Below are 17975 nucleotides of genomic sequence, written 5' to 3' on the forward strand. Positions count from 1 at the left end.
ATTATAGGGTTGCACCAACACCAGTGCAGAAAAATATGTTGACAAACACCAAACAGATTTATTCCGCTGCCTTTATTGCCCAGTTGTCTGAACAAGGTTTTGACGTATGGAAAGACACCATAGACTTACAATCAGTCTGGGGTACTAGGGAATGGCAGGTCCAGGGAACAGAGGCACTATTTAGAACATGCCTTATTCTTCAGCAAATAATGTTTTTGAATGACACAGTGCAACAGACAACCTGTCTTGGATTAGCCAAAAATAAAGATTTGAATACACCTCGATGCCCACACTATCACTCACAAAAAGAGGTTACACTAGATGACATCATGCAATACAATATATCAGACCCCGATAGGAAGGGATGGTTAATTTGGCCCACTGACACCAATAGCTGTCAGGAAAAATTATTGAGTAAAACTAAAGGATTTAGTAGCAATAGGCCAGACCCACGTTATGTACAAAGACAACACCCGTGGGTAGTGACATCTTACAGTGTTGGGAAGTTACGCCTCGACTGGCTAAAGACCTCAACACTCACACATGTGAAACAGCACTTATCCTTACTTTCAGAGGATGTGGACCTACAAGATTTTTTATTAGGTCCTAGGAAGCCATGTCACAAGCATTTCTATTATGCTGTCTACAATGAGATTTGGAAAATATCACAACAAGAGGCCACGGAAAGATTACGAGAAATAGATCGTATGAACCTAGAGAAAGCTCAAGCAGTGGTCAACAATGGGTTAACAACATTGACCTCCAGAATATATTCTCTAGGCAACATTGCATCTTCTGCTATTGACGTACTAGAACAGGATCTGTCCAAATTACAACAAGGGCAATCACAATTGCATTCTATTATGTTATTAAGCTGGACGCTGCAATCTTTGCACGCAGGCTCTGTGCCTTGGTGTTTCATAAACAGTAAGTTTCTTTTTTCATTATACAATCTGACAGAAAAACAGATAGAGATGGCACAAAGGAGAGAAAAATATACAAATGCTGCGTATTGAAAACTGGATAGATTAGCATTTACAGTGGCAGGAGCACCGTCCACGGAATGGTTAATCCATGGCCACATAAATCTTCCGGTCACAACTTTTCATATCCAATATTGCCTTGAACCAATGCAGGCAAGCAGCTATGAAGAAATGGGTAGGGAATTCATTAAGGAATCTTGGGAATTACCGTACAGATTTAAATGCCAGAGTGGAGAAAAAGAAGTATTTCTAAGCAGTACAAACTGCGAGAATACTTTAAGTGGATCACTTATTTGCCAGGATATAATGCTTCATGGGGTCTGTAATGGTTTGGTAGCAAACTTATCCTGTCACTTAAAGGGTGCCCTAGCTGCTGTGATTACTCCAGTGTTCAGGCTACTTTCAAATTGGAGTTACTTGATGCTTAACGATCAAGGTTGCTGTAGGATGCTTCCGGGCGTTGCATATCTGGTAACTGTGAGTTCCAGGGTTACTTGCTGTATGCAAGTATTGTTTCCACCAACACATACATTCAGGGCGGCGCCGCTATGGCCTTCACTAAATGTTTAATTAATATGGTTTGATGCTTTGAGCAGAATGAAAGCCATGCTTATACAGAAACCCGTACCCTTAACCTCCGCTCAAGAAACTTTTGATCTCCAATTAGCAAGATCTTCAGCAGAGATACAGGCACTTATATGTACCAATTGCCCCAATTGCCCCTTCCATTTCGCAGAAATGGTAAATCGTATCTTTAACATGTCTGATACGACAGGCATCATCAACCTATTTAAGACCATAGGTTCTGGACTATTAAGCACCTTTTAGAGGGGAACAACCTTTACAACGCAACTTTTACAACGCACTACACTTACAACGCATTTTTTACAACGCAAAATCCATTACAACGCATTCCATTACAACGCATGACACTACAACGCATTTTTAAAAACTACCTTTTCAACGCATTCCATTACAACGCATACTACCTTTACAACGCATACCATTACAACGCATAATATAACACTACACTATCCAACACTTACCCTACTGTTGCACCCCCTGGAGTTAGAATAGTAATTTTTACCCCTATACTATCCAACACTTACCCTACTGTTGCACCCCCTGGAGTTAGAATAGTAATTTTTACCCCTATACTATCCAACACTTACCCTACTGTTGCACCCCCTGGAGTTAGAATAGTAATTTTTACCCCTATACTATCCAACACTTACCCTACTGTTGCACCCCCTGGAGTTAGAATAGTAATTTTTACCCCTATATTATCCAACACTTACCCTACTGTTGCACCCCCTGGAGTTAGAATAGTAATTTTTACCCCTATACTATCCAACACTTACCCTACTGTTGCACCCCCTGGAGTTAGAATAGTAATTTTTACCCCTATACTATCCAACACTTACCCTACTGTTGCACCCCCTGGAGTTAGAATAGTGATTTTTACCCCTATACTATCCAACACTTACCCTACTGTTGCACCCCCTGGAGTTAGAATAGTGATTTTTACCCCTATACTATCCAACACTTACCCTACTGTTGCACCCCCTGGAGTTAGAATAGTAATTTTTACCCCTATACTATCCAACACTTACCCTACTGTTGCACCCCCTGGAGTAAGAATAGTAATTTTTACCCCTATACTATCCAACACTTACCCTACTGTTGCACCCCCTGGAGTTAGAATAGTAATTTTTACCCCTATACTATCCAACACTTACCCTACTGTTGCACCCCCTGGAGTAAGAATAGTAATTTTTACCCCTATACTATCCAACACTTACCCTACTGTTGCACCCCCTGGAGTTAGAATAGTAATTTGTACCCCTATACTATCCAACACTTACCCTACTGTTGCATCCCCTGGAGTTAGAATAGTAATTTTTACCCCTATACTATCCAACACTTTCCCTACTGTTGCACCCCCTGGAGTTAGAATAGTAATTTTTACCCCTATACTATCCAACACTTACCCTACTGTTGCACCCCCTGGAGTTAGAATAGTAATTTTTACCCCTATACTATCCAACACTTACCCTACTGTTGCACCCCCTGGAGTTAGAATAGTAATTTTTACCCCTATACTATCCAACACTTACCCTACTGTTGCACCCCCTGGAGTTAGAATAGTAATTTTTACCCCTATACTATCCAACACTTACCCTACTGTTGCACCCCCTGGAGTTAGAAAAGTAATTTTTACCCCTATACTATCTAATACTTACCTTAAATGCAATTTAATATTATGCGTTGTAATGGTATGCGTTGTAAAGGTAGTATGCGTTGTAATGGAATGCGTTGTGAAGGTAGTTTTTAAAAATGCGTTGTAGTGTCATGCGTTGTAATGCAATGCGTTGTAATGGATTTTGCGTTGTAAAAAATGCGTTGTAATTGCATGCGTTGTAAAAGTGTGCGTTGTAACGACATACATCCCCTTTTAGACAGTCCTCGGAGTAATACCAAACTTTGTATTTGGAAGCATATTTGGAGGGCTGACGCTGACCCTGTTTTTAATAGCAGGTATCCTGATTGTCGTTTTTCTGCTACGCAATGGACGGTCCAGTCACAAAGCAGATGGGAACAGTACTCCTGGAGAGAAAATACAGTGAACGCATGGTACAACTTGTAGGCACACCTCGCCTAAGGGAACTAAGAGCTTCTTGGTTCTTGTCATTTAGACGAGTCTGGATGGACTGCATCTTACCTGTCCTTCGATGCCTGTTTTGCGGAGAAGAATGGGTGTTGGATCTCTGTCTGACACTCCCATCATGTGCGCCACTGGACGTTGAGGCTTTACTGGACCCGATAACGGCCCATGTTCTGCATTGTCCCCAGCGTATTCCAATGTTGATGGCAGCATTCCTAGAGCCACCACAGGTAGTATCTGCTCCTGTTGCTATGGACACCGGCTCCTTCTTTGACACCCAGGCCTTGGATGGCGCACAGGCTGTCCCACCACCGGCTGTGGATAGTACTGAAGTTCATCTGTGCTCAATTGACATAATATGGAAGGTGTTACAAGGTCCGACGACTGCGGAGGCAGGAAACGAGGATGTTGCATCTACCAGCCTGGACACAAACAATTGACTCATTTGGCTCGTCTTGTGCTGGGAAAAAATTGTACTTTTGGAAAACAGACGGAAAAATTGGAACTTCGTATCAAGATTGACATTCTTTTGTGCAACCACAGCTTTAAAATGCTTTTAGTTGTTCGAACTATACCTATGGTTATAATAGAACTATAGCTTGAGTGTCAATTTCCTTTTTTTTTTCTTTTAGAACATAAAAAAACAAATTGTTTTAAACATCGTTTTTATCGAAAGAAAAAATAATGCTTTTTAACAATCTGCATTTGATTTAACTATGTCGTCCATTCATAAGAGGAGTGGGTGCTATATTCCATATAGGTACCATAACATAGGCGAGGTAACTTCATTACCCTTCACCTATATTCTTCCCTACATTACACTTGTCACAGTTTACAGGGACTGACCTATTACCTAGATACGACACTGCATTCAGAACGTGGGTTTTCCCTAGTTCGAAATCTCATACATTATGAATGAGTGTGAGAAGTTGGCCTGGCATATGCTGTCTCCTAGTTATAGGGACAACTTGCACCAGTCCTATTCGACTCTTATTGATGATAGGTTTAAGACAACCTTTAAAGAAAGCTATCCTAGTGGTAGCTGTCGAGAGCAGCCTTCAGGCTAAGTCTTGAAGGAGTGTTAAGCTTATTGTTTTACCATAATAACCTCTTGAATAACCAAATGAAAGAGTAGCCCACACAGGTATATATATAAAATATATGTATTTATTCTAGACAGAATCCCACAGTCTCTTTATGAAGCTGTGGCAAAGTTACAATTTCAAACAAGCATTGATAGATACAATAAATAGCACTATTAACATTGGGCCCCAGGGGGGGACCAAACCATATACTAAAAAAGTGGTATAAGAACCACGACAATTCTACAGACAATGCCTAGGGCATTTAGGATCGCTGGCCCCTTAAGAATCCACCCCAGGTTATGAGGAAGGGGACCCACGGGAGGCACGTGCAGTGGAAGTAGCTGCTATCGGGATCTCTATTACAGCCGATGGAGAATGTCGTGGTTGGAAATAAACAGTTTAAAAATACTTCTAGCAGGAGTACAAAGTAAAAACTTTAGACTTAAGCTTTTGAGGAGCCCACTACCACGAGAGTACCGAGGTACCACTGTTACCTGCCCCAGGGAAGCCGGGTGCATAGGTCGTTTCTGCTGTCGGGTCGCGGGCTGATTTTCAAATGGAAAATAGACAAAAGTTCTGCTAGCCAAAAGCGTCGATGATTCCGTGAAGATCAAAGATGTGAGGATTGTAGAGAAGAACCTGAAAGCAGAGGGGACAGAGTCTGGGTCACGGCAAAGTGACCAGTAGGCTCAAAGCAAAGAGCCCTTCGATGTCGGGTGCTTCAGGTGGAAAGTAGGGTAGCTTGGATCTGCAGCCACGGGCTCCAGGAGGCTTCAAGGAAGGCCAGCTTCAGGAGAGCGACTGTCCCACGTCGGATGAGGGTCGCTGCGGTGTTAGTGTCCGGATTGGATCCACTAAGCCCTGGCAACCGCAACCCACGAAAGATGAACAAATCTGCTACAATGCAGACCCACGAGGTCTGGGAGAGGTCTCCTTCAAGGAGACTGTAGAGCAGGCCTGGAGCAACCAGGGGAACTCTTGATTGTAGAAATAGACCTCCGCTAGGGCCCCCAAGTCGAGAGACAAGGGACTGCGGGAGGCGGCAATTTGGAGTGCGTAAAAGGGCACCCACGGGCCACCGGAGGGGACTAGAGCGCTGGTCTTTGGCACAATTGCTGTAAAGTGGTTGGCTCGTAAACGGGCCAAAGCACAACTTCCCCACTGGTCAGGGTCGTGTGCTACACAAGAGGTGGCCGGTGTCCTCGGGTATTGGGGATCTCGGCACCCACACGGTCCACGGTGCCCAAACTCGTTGAGCACACTCACTGGCCTCTGAGATGCGCTGGAAACCCACCTCAAGGGTGCTGGAAGTCGTCAAAGTCCATAGGAGCAGCGAGGTTCCAACCGGGTCACTTGCGGTGTTTCAGGTGCCTTCCAAGCAGGGGGATAACTCCTTTATCCCAAGGGAGATTTCTTCCGTCAGCTGGGCAGCAGCAAGTTGAAGGTCAAGACTGTAAAGTTCAAGATTAATCTGAGGCTCTGGGGCCACGTTATTCACCTTTATCCCCAAGATTAGGGGAGTGTCCAGAATAGTGTCCACCAATGAGAGGTGAGGCGGGAAAGGGTGGCTACACCCTCTCCCCTTTGTGTGTTTCCCACCTGGGCGAGGGGCAGGATGCCCCTGAACCGGTTCCAAGCGGTGTATGCAGAATGAGGTCTCTGCAGCTGCCTACGTGCAACTTTGAAAGGACATTTGGTGCACCCACCCTGTTCCAATCCACATTATCCTGTCTGGGGAGATGCTAGCACCTCCCTGCCACAGGAGCCCTATTGTCCAGCTGGCGAGGCTGGGGTTTTCCCCAGCAACAGCCAGCCAGGGTCGTGTAGGTGGCGGGCAGTAGCCATTTTGTACTACTTGTGCACTTTTAAATTGGTGTCTAAATTCTGCCGGCTTTTCCCATATCGCCCCTCTAGCAGGGGGGAATCGTACCCTCATGCCCATGGCTGGACTGGGGGTATGATTCCTACATGTTTGACACCAAACACGATATGGTTCTGTGTAGCCATTCTCAAGTTATCGCGTTATCGCGATAGACTTATAATGCGGTTAAGAGTATATGGTATGGCTACACTACAAACAACCCAGCAATGATTTTACAAAGGTTGCAGAGGGGCCCTACTCACGTAGGGGTCCCCCTCACACATACCTCAGCACCCTGCCTTGTAGGATTACCAAGGCCTGCTATAGGGGTGACCTATGAGAGTATATGTGTTGTAATGGGGTGGGATATAGGGTACCTATATCCCTGTAAGGGGTGCTAGCACCACCTTACCCAGACTACAGTAGTGGTCTTGTGGTGTCATTTTGTATGGCTGTCCCAGGGTGGCACAATAAGTGCTGCAGCCCTGGTAGGCCTACTGAGGGACCCATGCCCTGGGTACCTAGGGTACCATCTACAAGGGACTGTCAGGGCATCCTCAGCATCCAATTGGGTTGTACCTAGGGTACTTCACATTAGTTTTAGGGAGAAAGTAGATAGGCTGGGGTCCTGGATAGCAGGATCCCAGCCAGACTAGTCAAAAACCACTCAAATACCAGGCAAAAAGTTGGGGGCAACCATTAGTCAGATTCCACCTTCCTACAATGAGGATTCTTGGAAGCACGGCAGGACGTCCATCTCTTGTATAAAATCTACGTATAAAGTTCATGCCTGATGTCATCCTTAGGCCGACACAGTAATACAGCGAGGTAGGACCCTTAGGGAGACCTATGGGTATATATACATCACATCTTGCTAAGATAGTGCAGAGGAGACCGAGACTTCCCAGCCGACACACTGACCAAGAGACGCTGAGGTTCCTGCATGCAGACACTCCAGCTCGCAGTGGTATAACATCCCTCGCGGGGTGTCCAACTTGAGACCAGGACAGGGTCCCACAGTCTCTCACATCAGGTAATGGGGTTGACTAAATCCTAGAGGGATACTTGGCTTAACACCTACATACATGCTAGGTACAGTTAGGTACATCTAGTTAGGTAGTTAGGAAGGCATCAAAGTAGTACGCAGCTTTTTAAATGCGTTTTACATACTCGAGTGTATTCATGATTATTGTAAGATGGTAGAGCTATACCATCCATTTAGCTTTATAGTACTGCTAATCATTTATATCTTATACTGTCTAACAGTTATTGCAGCTCATATATTTCACACCAGAATAACAACTGTTCAATAAATTCTTGTTTATAACGCCCAGCCTGTTTATTCTGTGTATCTCTCTGAGACAGACTAAGTAAGCACGAGTGACTGAGCGAAAAGTAGTATATTGTTTCCATGCTCCTGAGGGATCAGGGTTGTCATGTTTAAAGGTTGCCAGGAACTATTCTCTCCTGGTAAGAGGTGATACTAGTGGCACTGTGAGCTAGTTGGTACAAAAGGCCAACATACTCAGTGGGGGTGATCAGAGGTTGTCTGACACCAATCCTACAGTGTATGTTGTCTAAATGCGCAGATCCTGTATACTTTTTATAGGAACTACACGGCACAATGGTTGCAGCAATTTACTAAATAAGGATAAAGAACAAGCTTATGAACCTAAAATCCCCAAAGGGATTGTCCCTAAATATGAAAAGGGTGATGATATCACAAAATGGTTCAAAGCCTTTGAGAGGGCCTGTGAAATGAGAAAAGTGAAGTAGTCACACTGGGGGCACTCCTTTGGGAACAGTCCAATGGTAACTGCAGGGACAGACTCTTGACCCTTACAGGGGCAGAAGCTGGGTCTTTTGACCTCATGAAGAGTACTCCGATTGAGGGCTTTGGACTAACAACTGAGGAATACAGAATTAGATTCAGGGGTGCTTACAAAACCAAAATCCGTCCTGGATTGACTTGGTTGACTACTCCGTTAAGACCCAGTCCTGGATTGATTTTGTAGACTACTCAGTAAAGACACTGGATGGTTGGATAACTGGACATAATGTGCATGATTTCAATGGACTTTACAATTTGTTTATGAAAGAACATATTTTAAGTAATTGCACTAATGAAATGTTACATCAGCATTTGGTAGACCTAGGTCTAATTTCTCCCTAAGAATTGGGTAAGAAGGCAGACCACTGGGTCAAGACAAGGGTGACAAAATAGCCACTGGGGGTGACGAAAAGAAAGGGGTTACCAATCCTCCCCAGGGGAAAGGTGGTGAGAATCCCCAAGATAAAAAGCCTGAGTCTTCAAAAGGGCCCCAAAAACCTGCACAGGGGGGCGGGTCCCAAAACTCTTCCCAGTCCAATAATAGGTGCAAGGGAAAGAACTTTGATCCCCTAAAGGCCTGGTGTCACAACTGTAAGAAGTTGGGACACTTAAATGGAGATGCTACTTGTCCTAACAAGAAGCCCCCTAGTCCTCCTACAGCTACTCCTGGTGTAGTCAGTCTCCAAATGGGATCAACAGTGTGCCCAGAGCAAATCAGGTTGAACCCTGAAGCAGTTCTAGTTACTGAGGGTGAAGCTGAGTTTGCCACTTTAGCTCTGTGGCCACCCAACTTAAAGAAGTATTTGCAATACCCCTGGATCAATGGGACTAGGATAGAAACCCTGAGGGATACAGATGCCAGTGTCACTATGGTGAGAGATACACTGGTTTCCCCAGAGCAATACCTGATTAGGAAAACTTACCCAGTCACCAATGCTGACAGTGTTACTACTAACCATGCAATGGCTATGGTGACATTAGACTGGGGCGGGGGTTACTGCCCTGAAACAGGTAGTGGTCTTTCAAAAGCTTACAGCTGCCTGTCTGCTTGGTAATGACCTGGAAACAGGTTTAGCTCCCAAGTTATAATGGATGTCCTAAATGCATGTTTGTAACACATATTCTGGTGTTCTTTTAATATTTCATATATCAACAGCTTGCTGTTTGTATGGAACGGTAATTCTTGCTGCATTGGGGAAAATTGAATAACCAACTATTTTTATAACCACATATTGAAATTGAAAAACATTAGTGTCTTCCTTTACAATAATATTATTTTTAAGCCGTAAAACTTTTTTTTTAACTTTCTGTATCAGTTTTGTATAACAAGACAAATGATAAACAGCAAGCAGAAGTGTGCAGAAATGTGCATGGTAAAAGGTACAGTACGCATATCTTATTATGACATTACAACAACCATTTCCAAGTATACTTGAGCCATCAGCATCCCCTGGGAAACACGGTTTGTATCCTGCATGCATGCCACGTACTATGTCCGGCTGGGTAGGCCATACCTCACTTAAGTTTTTTCTAAGTAATGTACTGAACAGGTGTTATTATTCCCCAACTTATTGCTACTCAAATTATTGAACTCAGAAGGTTGAGTTATCCTTGCTGTCATTGGAACTCATGATCTGCAGAGCACTCTGTCAGCGGCAAGCTCTCAACTCATTGAGCAATCCTCGACATTGGCTTCTCCTGTGCTGGAAAATCAACAAAAAATTCTATGAACCTCTTCCTCAGAAAAGTGAATGAGCTGCTGTATTCTTTCTCTGGGGTAAACTTCTTTGATTGATGCAAAGGTGTGTTACAGGCAGTCGCCCCATAGTACTCGCCAGTCAGGTAAGTCTGTTAAACTTCATGTGGTTCTCTTCCCCTCTGACACATATTTGTACCAGTGTAAATTCTCGGGTGCTCTTTGTCCCATCCAGGTGATAGCAATTCAAAGTCTTGCTAAGACTAACACAAGCTGTGAGAAATTATATGGTATCTTACTGCCCTTTGGTCACTTAATGTTACCTAGGAGACAACTCTGAGGGGACAGAACTATGTTCAAATGAGTGGTCCTCGTTATATCGTCGACCACCTGTCTCCAGAATTCCTGTACTAGATGGCAATGCCAAGCTAAATGCAGAAAGTCAGCTCCGCTTGATCCACAGGAACGGCAGCTATCTGAGAGGGTTGTGGTCATGCAGCGCATGTCTCTGGGGGTAAGGTAGGGCCTGTGAAGGAAGCTGCACTGTACCAACTTAAAGCAGACATTGCAAGAGACTGTGTGGGTTAGTTTGTTGACTTGCGTCCAGGCCCCACCCTCCAACAGGGTGTCCAAGTCCAGATCCTAGGCAGCACAAGCCCAAGGCAGTGCCCCCGCTGCGTCCACATGCACATCCCTGTATGGCAGTGCAATCAATCGGTGGCCTGAACCACAGGTTAGTAGGATCCAAAGTATTTGCGATGGACTGGATGCTGCATGGTAAGTTGCCCAGGCCACCCTGGCTATTTTGGCCACGCTTGCATGGTGTAAGAAGTCACCGGGCCCAAGCGCAATCTCCTGACGAGCCTCCTGGAAGAAGATGGTCTCACCAGAGTATATATCACCTAGGAATGCGCACCCTCCCTCCTGACACGCCTGATAGGACATATTCTCCATTATCTATCTGACTGGTTTCAGAGACGAGAGTGAGATTTTTCTGTGGAATGGAGCTCGTTTCAGAACAGCCTGCATAAAACGTTGCCAAATTAGGGCCACTTGTCAGACTATGTATGGAAGGTTCTTTGGGACCCCTAGGCCCTCTGTCAGCACTGCCGGTAGCTGTTCCGCCACTACACTACCAACCAGGAGGCGTTTCTCCCAGTTATCACCCAGGTCAAGCCAACTGCCACAGGTTGAAGGTGTGCAACATAATAATACAAGTCAAGGCGGGGGACTTCCAGTTTCCCATCATCGTATCTTTTAGTCAGTGTTGTCAGAGCCACTCTGCTGCGTCGTCCCGCCAACAGGAGAGAAAAAAGAATGGAGTCCAACTGTTTAAAGATCTGTTAAAAGGGGGCAAAGCAAGTTCTGCAGCATGTACAGGCTTCTTGGGTGCAGGACCATTTTAGCTATTGCCAGCCTGCCCATTAAGGAGAGCGCCAACATGTTCCAGAAGGCCACAGATGCCTTCAATGCTTCCAAGACCGTACCCACATTTAGGCACAATTGTAGTGATCAGGAGTGCGCTACTAGAATCCCAAGATATCTAAACTGTGTTAATTCATATCGCAGGCCCAGAGCCGGAAATTGGTCCACAGGCATGCCGACTAGTGAAGCTAGTGGGAATATCAAGGATTTACTGCAGTTAAGCCAAAAGCCTGACAGGTTCCTGAAGTTGTCTAGCAGTCATAACAGTTTTGGCAAAGTGGCTCGGGGCAAGGAGAGTTAAAAAAGGGCATTATCTGCAAGATGATATGTCGACCTCTCCAAGTTGTACTCCCCAATCTTGCAGCTCTCTATGTGTACATATTGCCACGGACTCTATAGCCACCGCAAACAAGAGTGGCAACAAGGGGCAGCCCTGCCGTGTCCCACGACCCGGGGTCCATGTCTCCGAGCGGCATAGCACTACCCACACTCTAACACTCAGCTCTGCATAAAGAAGTCGAATCCACCCACAGAATCGAGGGCCAAGGCCCTTTACAGCAACACCTGGATCAAGTTTCCCCAGTCTACTGTGTCAAATGCTATTTCCAGGTCGACCAGGGCCATCTTCTCATCACGGATTTCTACCTCGTGCAGGACATTTGTCAGTCGCCAATGGTTCATGCTTGTACTTCTCCATGGAATTAAGCCATATTGGTCCTTGTAGAACAGGTGTGTCATATGGGCATCGATCAGTTGGCCAATAACTTGCAAAGCACCTTCTCGTCAGAATATATCATTGTGAGGGGCCTATATGCAGCAGGGTTATCTGCCTCCCCCCTGGTTTAAGGAGCATGCATTTCTCACCATCCCGCATAGTTGGGGGCATTAACCCAGCGCCCCGAGCCTCAAGAAAGACTTCCTGGAGTCTTTGTGTTAATGTGGTAAAATTCTGGTGGGAAGCCATCACTTCCTGGCGTCTTAGACTGCGGAAGCCTGTTGAGCGCTGTCCAGAGTTCTTCCAGTCCAAACTGTTCATCTAATTCTTCCAAAAGTCTCCGGCCCAAGTTTGGGGATGTCTAGCCCCTCTAAGAATGGAGTGTACATATGAATGTCTACGGTTAGGACCGCTGTGTATACGTGTTGTAGGTGCTAACGAACATGCCCACGATGCCCGTCCTGAAAGTAACATTGGAGAGGCCCGGGAAGGATAAGTGCATCGTGACTGGGGGAGTTTATTCCATGCGCAGGATCCAGACTTGTCACCCTCCCAGTGTAGCCTTTGTCGGTATTGTTTCAAAGTGTATTCATCGAGATGGTCCCATATGTCTGGTATATGCCCGTAGACTTTGTGTTCTTCACTAAGCGAGGCAGCGCTAGGATGGCGCACTGTCTGAACAGTCGTTAGTGCCAACTCCTCCCTTTTCAAGTCGGCCTGGAGCTGTCTACGGACTACTCATGTCAGTCCCATACATGTGGCCCTCAGAACTGCTTTAAGGGCCTCCCATTCATCTACTCCCGGTGGAACCCCAATTCATCTCAAAATAACCTGTCAGTGAAAGTGATAGCGCCTTCCGCCCTATCGGAACCTCTATATATCCTTGGGCATCCCCAAAGACCTAGAACCCAGTCCCACATTGCAACAGACAGGCGCGTGGTCAGAGAGGAAGCATGCCAGGTATGTTATGTGGATGTCGTCTAGCCTGGGAAACCCTGTCACCAGTACCCTATCCAATCTGCTGTGTGTATTGTGTGTTGCCGAATAGCAGGTATACACTCTGTGCAGGATGTTTTCAGTGCCATAATGCTACCAGCCCTATGTTAACCATGACCCCTCAGAGTGCAGCCTTCATGTTAGGTTTCTGGCCAGTTCTGGCAGGAGTCCTATCTAGGTTAGGGTCCAATATGCAGTTAAACTCCCCCAGCCACAACAGGAGGACATATCTACCCCCTACAGCAGCATCCATATATGTGAAAGAAAAGGGGACTCCAGGGGCCACTCATATCAAAGTACCCCTAGCATATGGGGAGAAGAAGGCATGGTATACCTGACCATGCCATTTCTTGGCCAACCTCGATGCACCTGCGTCATCTAGGTGGGTTTCTTGCAGACATGCAATGTCAATTTTGTGGAGTCTGAGAAAGGCGAGAATTCTGTACCTTTTTACGTATGTTCCAAGTCCCCGTTACGTTAGTGCTTTGTAATCACCCCAATCCCAAATATGGAGTTGTATCGAGCATCCCCTCAACAGTTGTACCTTCTCCTTCTGCTGCCGAAGAAGGGTAAACTCAAACAAACAAGATAAAACAAATTTCCCCCTACCCACCCATGGACAGATATAGTGCAACAGTACGACTATTTGTGTTCACGCATTGCATGTGCCAGGACCTGCACAGCATCCCTGCCCGTCTAACTGCGACTGGCTAATGCTCAATTTTGGATCACATCCCTGCCAGTTATTCTGTTATGCTAGTATCCCATACTTCTTAACAAACTTGCTCGCATCTTCAACCATTGCCACTACATATGCACTCCAGTCACGGTATGCTTAGTCAAACTATACTCACTCCTGCCAAGGAGCTCAACACGCTCCTCTCATCCCCGGAGCAGGAGCAGAAATACAAAAGCAAGCACAACCCTGGCAACCACTTCAAGCATTCATTGTCTGGTCATTCGCTGAGCGTCCATTCAAGTATTACTCTACCCAATTACGCATAGCAGGCAAAACAATTTAGTCACTTCTAATCCCCACCTCCGGGGAAACAATGGTATCAGGCACAAAGTCTGGCACTGGGCTGGAGGCACCTGTTCCCATTCATTCTGACTGCGCCTGTAGGTCCGGACCCTGTTATAGTGCTTAGTTGCATGGTTGCATCATCACTAATTGTTACTTTCAGGGAGCCCAGGGGACGAGAGTTAGGGCTGGTCATACTTACGTGGCTCTGCCGTGAACATCTGCGGGTGCGTGTCCCCCAAGTCCAAGAACGGCTGGCTCCCGGGAAGGAGTCCACAGTTTCGTCTCAGCTTTCACGCCATTCCCATACATCCTATGGGCATTCAAAAAAATGAGCTTTCTCCTAGTGTAAGATTTTAAGCTTCTCAGGGTACAGGAGCATTTAAGGCCCTCAATTTCTGCTTGACGCTTAGAAATTATTTACACCGCTCTTGGACTTGTTTTGTATAGTCTGGGGAGATGGCAATTTTTGAGTTGTCAAATGGAGGGGTCGGCCCCACACACGCCACCCGGAGGATACAGTCTTTATAGCTGTAGTTCAGAATCCTGGCTAGAATGGCCCAAGGAGGTGGAGGCAGCGCCAGGGCTCTGTATGCTCTTTCTACCACGAACAGTTCGGATAAGCCCTGAGGTTTGAGTTCTGTCCATATCCAGGTCTACATAAGTTGATCTGTCGGTGACCCTTCGGCTCTCAAGGGGAACCCCAAGACCTAGATATTATACCTTCGGGAATGGCCCTCCGTGTGCGCGCCCACTGTTCCAGGTATGCCTGACAGTAGTCATCCAGGCCATGTGGCATTTAAGGAATGCAACTTCCCCCTGCAGTTCAGTTATGTTGCCCTCTGCAGATTTAACTTAGCTGTCATGTTCCTTAAGCCTGCCCTGAGAGGGTTAATGTTGATGGACACTGTTATGATGCTTTACTGTTACACGATCATATCACAGGCTGTAACTAGCGCGTGGCAGCCGATGCTCACGAGCTCTCCTGCGTGAGAGCATCCCTGTTCTCCTGCCCTCCCATTGGTTGCCACAACATTCCACCTGCCCTGGGGTTTCCTGTCCCTAACTGTCAACTGTCATTATCCTGTCAAGACGTTCACTCCGCACCTGTGTGGGGCTGTTATGAATAAAGCTTTTTGCTGTATTTCGGTTCAGCGTCCTTTCTACAAGTGGCGACGAGCGGACTCACTTACAACGGACAGCCCCACTGCGGATTCTCCTGATTATCCTGATTTGAGCGTCTTGAGTTTCGAGAATTTTTTTTTTACCCTTCAAGATCCAACTCACACCTGCTTGCTGCACGGATGCCGATATGACTTACCGAATGTAAGTCCAACGTATCCTTTCTGCCTGAGGTGCCTCAGCCTTCTTGCTAGTCTGTGCGCTAATCAGAGGACTTCATGATCGAGTGTTAAACATCTGCACGTTCCGTGGTGTTCCTGCCCCCTCACTCGTGCCTGCTGCTGGCTCAAGGTAGGAGCTATCCTTTCTGAGTGCGCCCTCCCCGCGCCTCGAACTAATCCTCCCCTTCAGCTTTGACGCTTGCGTGCTCCGCCCTCCGCATGACTGCTTTTCAGCAAGTATTAAGACTGCCTTGTTTACCCAGCTCTCACCTTCATGCGCAGCTGTTTCCTCCTGTCAGGGAGTCTTCGCGCACTTCGACGCTTGCCGCCCACGTCATTGAAACGCAGCGTCAGGCGCCATTTTGTGGAAACTGCATTCAAGCTCATGAGTTCGATCCCCATACCGGCACATTTACGGTGATGTGCACACCACTTCGATTTACATAAACAAGCTACTGCACAGTTTTCACGTTCCTGTGACAACATTTAATATTTGCAGCATAGTTTATGGTTAAATCTGTCCACTGCACACTGACTTTAAAGCATTTTATGACTGTCACCTTTTGGTCAACCCTGTCATCTTTTCACGCCAGTGTGTCAACGTAATTAATTTCTTCTGTGACACACACACAGAGGAACTTATCTTCACGATTTGTGTTTTAGCTTCTTCTGTACATCAGTGTACATCATGTGTGCGTTAAGTACCTTGAACCTGGCCCAACCTCAAGCCTTTCTTCCCCTCAAAGGAGCACCGTGCATGCCATGGAAAGAGTGGAAAGAGTATTTTTGTAATTACATAGAAACGGTGGAGGATGAGGATTTCACTCCTGTGAAGAAAAAAAAAGTACTTTTGTATTGTTTGGGTCCAGGTGGCATAAAAACGTAAAACAGCATTGAAAAAAAAGTGAGGGAAGGTGATGATGTTTTTCAGCATGCGTTAGATGATTTAGATGCTCATTTTTCCCCTATAGTGTGTGTCGCTGTGGACCGATACAAATTTTCAAGAAGGAAACAGGGCAAAGATGAGAGCATTGACGAATATGTCTCCGCTTTGAACAACCTAGCCTTAACATGCAGATTTGGTCAACTACAAGAAGAGTTTATACGTGATCAAATAGTTATTCACGCTAGCAACCCAAACATTCAAGACAAACTCTGGGTCAATGGTGAATCTCCTCTGAAGAAGGTAGTCGCTTTAGTTAAAAAAGCAGAACTTACAGGTCGATGTGCCAAAGCAGTCCTGGAGGAGCCTAACATGGTAAAAGCAATTAAGTCATCCAATCCTAACAAAATAAGATCTAAAGGTTTTACTCATGAAAGTCCTTGTGATCTTCGCAAGAAAAGTGAACATCACATACCTAAATCCAAGGATGAGAAGATGCACATGGAACGCAAGTGTTATTGCTGTGGGTCTCCTTCCCACTTTGCAGACTTCATTAAATGTCCAGCTAGACATCAAAAGTGCACGTCCTGTGGGTTAACAGGTCACATTGCGAAAGCATGCAATAAAAAGTCATCTAGACACAGCACACCCGTGAAACACATACAAGAGGAGAGCGACTCCAAGTCGGAGAATTCTGACTACTCTGATTCTGACGACATCAGTTATGTATTTTCCATAGAGTACGACATACTTGAACTTACTCCCTCCAAGAGAAGAAAACCCATGTGTGAAATAAAATTGGGTGGAGTATCGATGAATATAATGGTTGACTCCGGATCCCCTTTCACAATAATTAACGAGAACGTTTGGAAACAACAGTTTGTGGACAGAATTGGAACTACTCTTGAAAAATCGAACGTTATTGCCAGGAGTTACACAGGCGATAACATAGAGTTCTTAGGGACCCGTGAACTGGAATTTGAATTCAAGAACAGGAAAGCACTCTGCAAACTCTTTGTTGCTAAAAGAGGACCTTCGGTATTGGGATGGAGTGATCAAGCTGATCTTGGCATCATTCTCAACCCCAATAATGCTGACCCTGTTTTGTCCATTGATGAGTCGTATAAACACAGCGTGCACAATGATTTTCCTGAAGTATTCTCTGGCAAAGTGGGTTTCCTAAACAGTTTTCAACACAAAATTGAACTAAAAGACTCGGCAGTTCCATGCATGCACAAATAAAGACATCTTCCCGTTTCTGTCAGAAGCAACGTCAAACCGGAATTGAACAGATTGGTCCATGATGGTATAATTGAAAGAGTTGAATCTGCTGAGTGGGTTTCTCCATTGGTTGTTGTTAAACGCCCCAATGGGAAACTCAGACTTTGCATAGACCTCAGAGACCTCAACAAGAATATTATAGTTGACCAATACCCCTTGCCTCGCATCTGTGAAACGTTCAATGCCACTA

The sequence above is a fragment of the Triturus cristatus genome, chromosome 12 (assembly GCF_964204655.1).
Source record: "Triturus cristatus chromosome 12, aTriCri1.1, whole genome shotgun sequence".
In the NCBI taxonomy this organism is placed as follows: domain Eukaryota; kingdom Metazoa; phylum Chordata; class Amphibia; order Caudata; family Salamandridae; genus Triturus; species Triturus cristatus.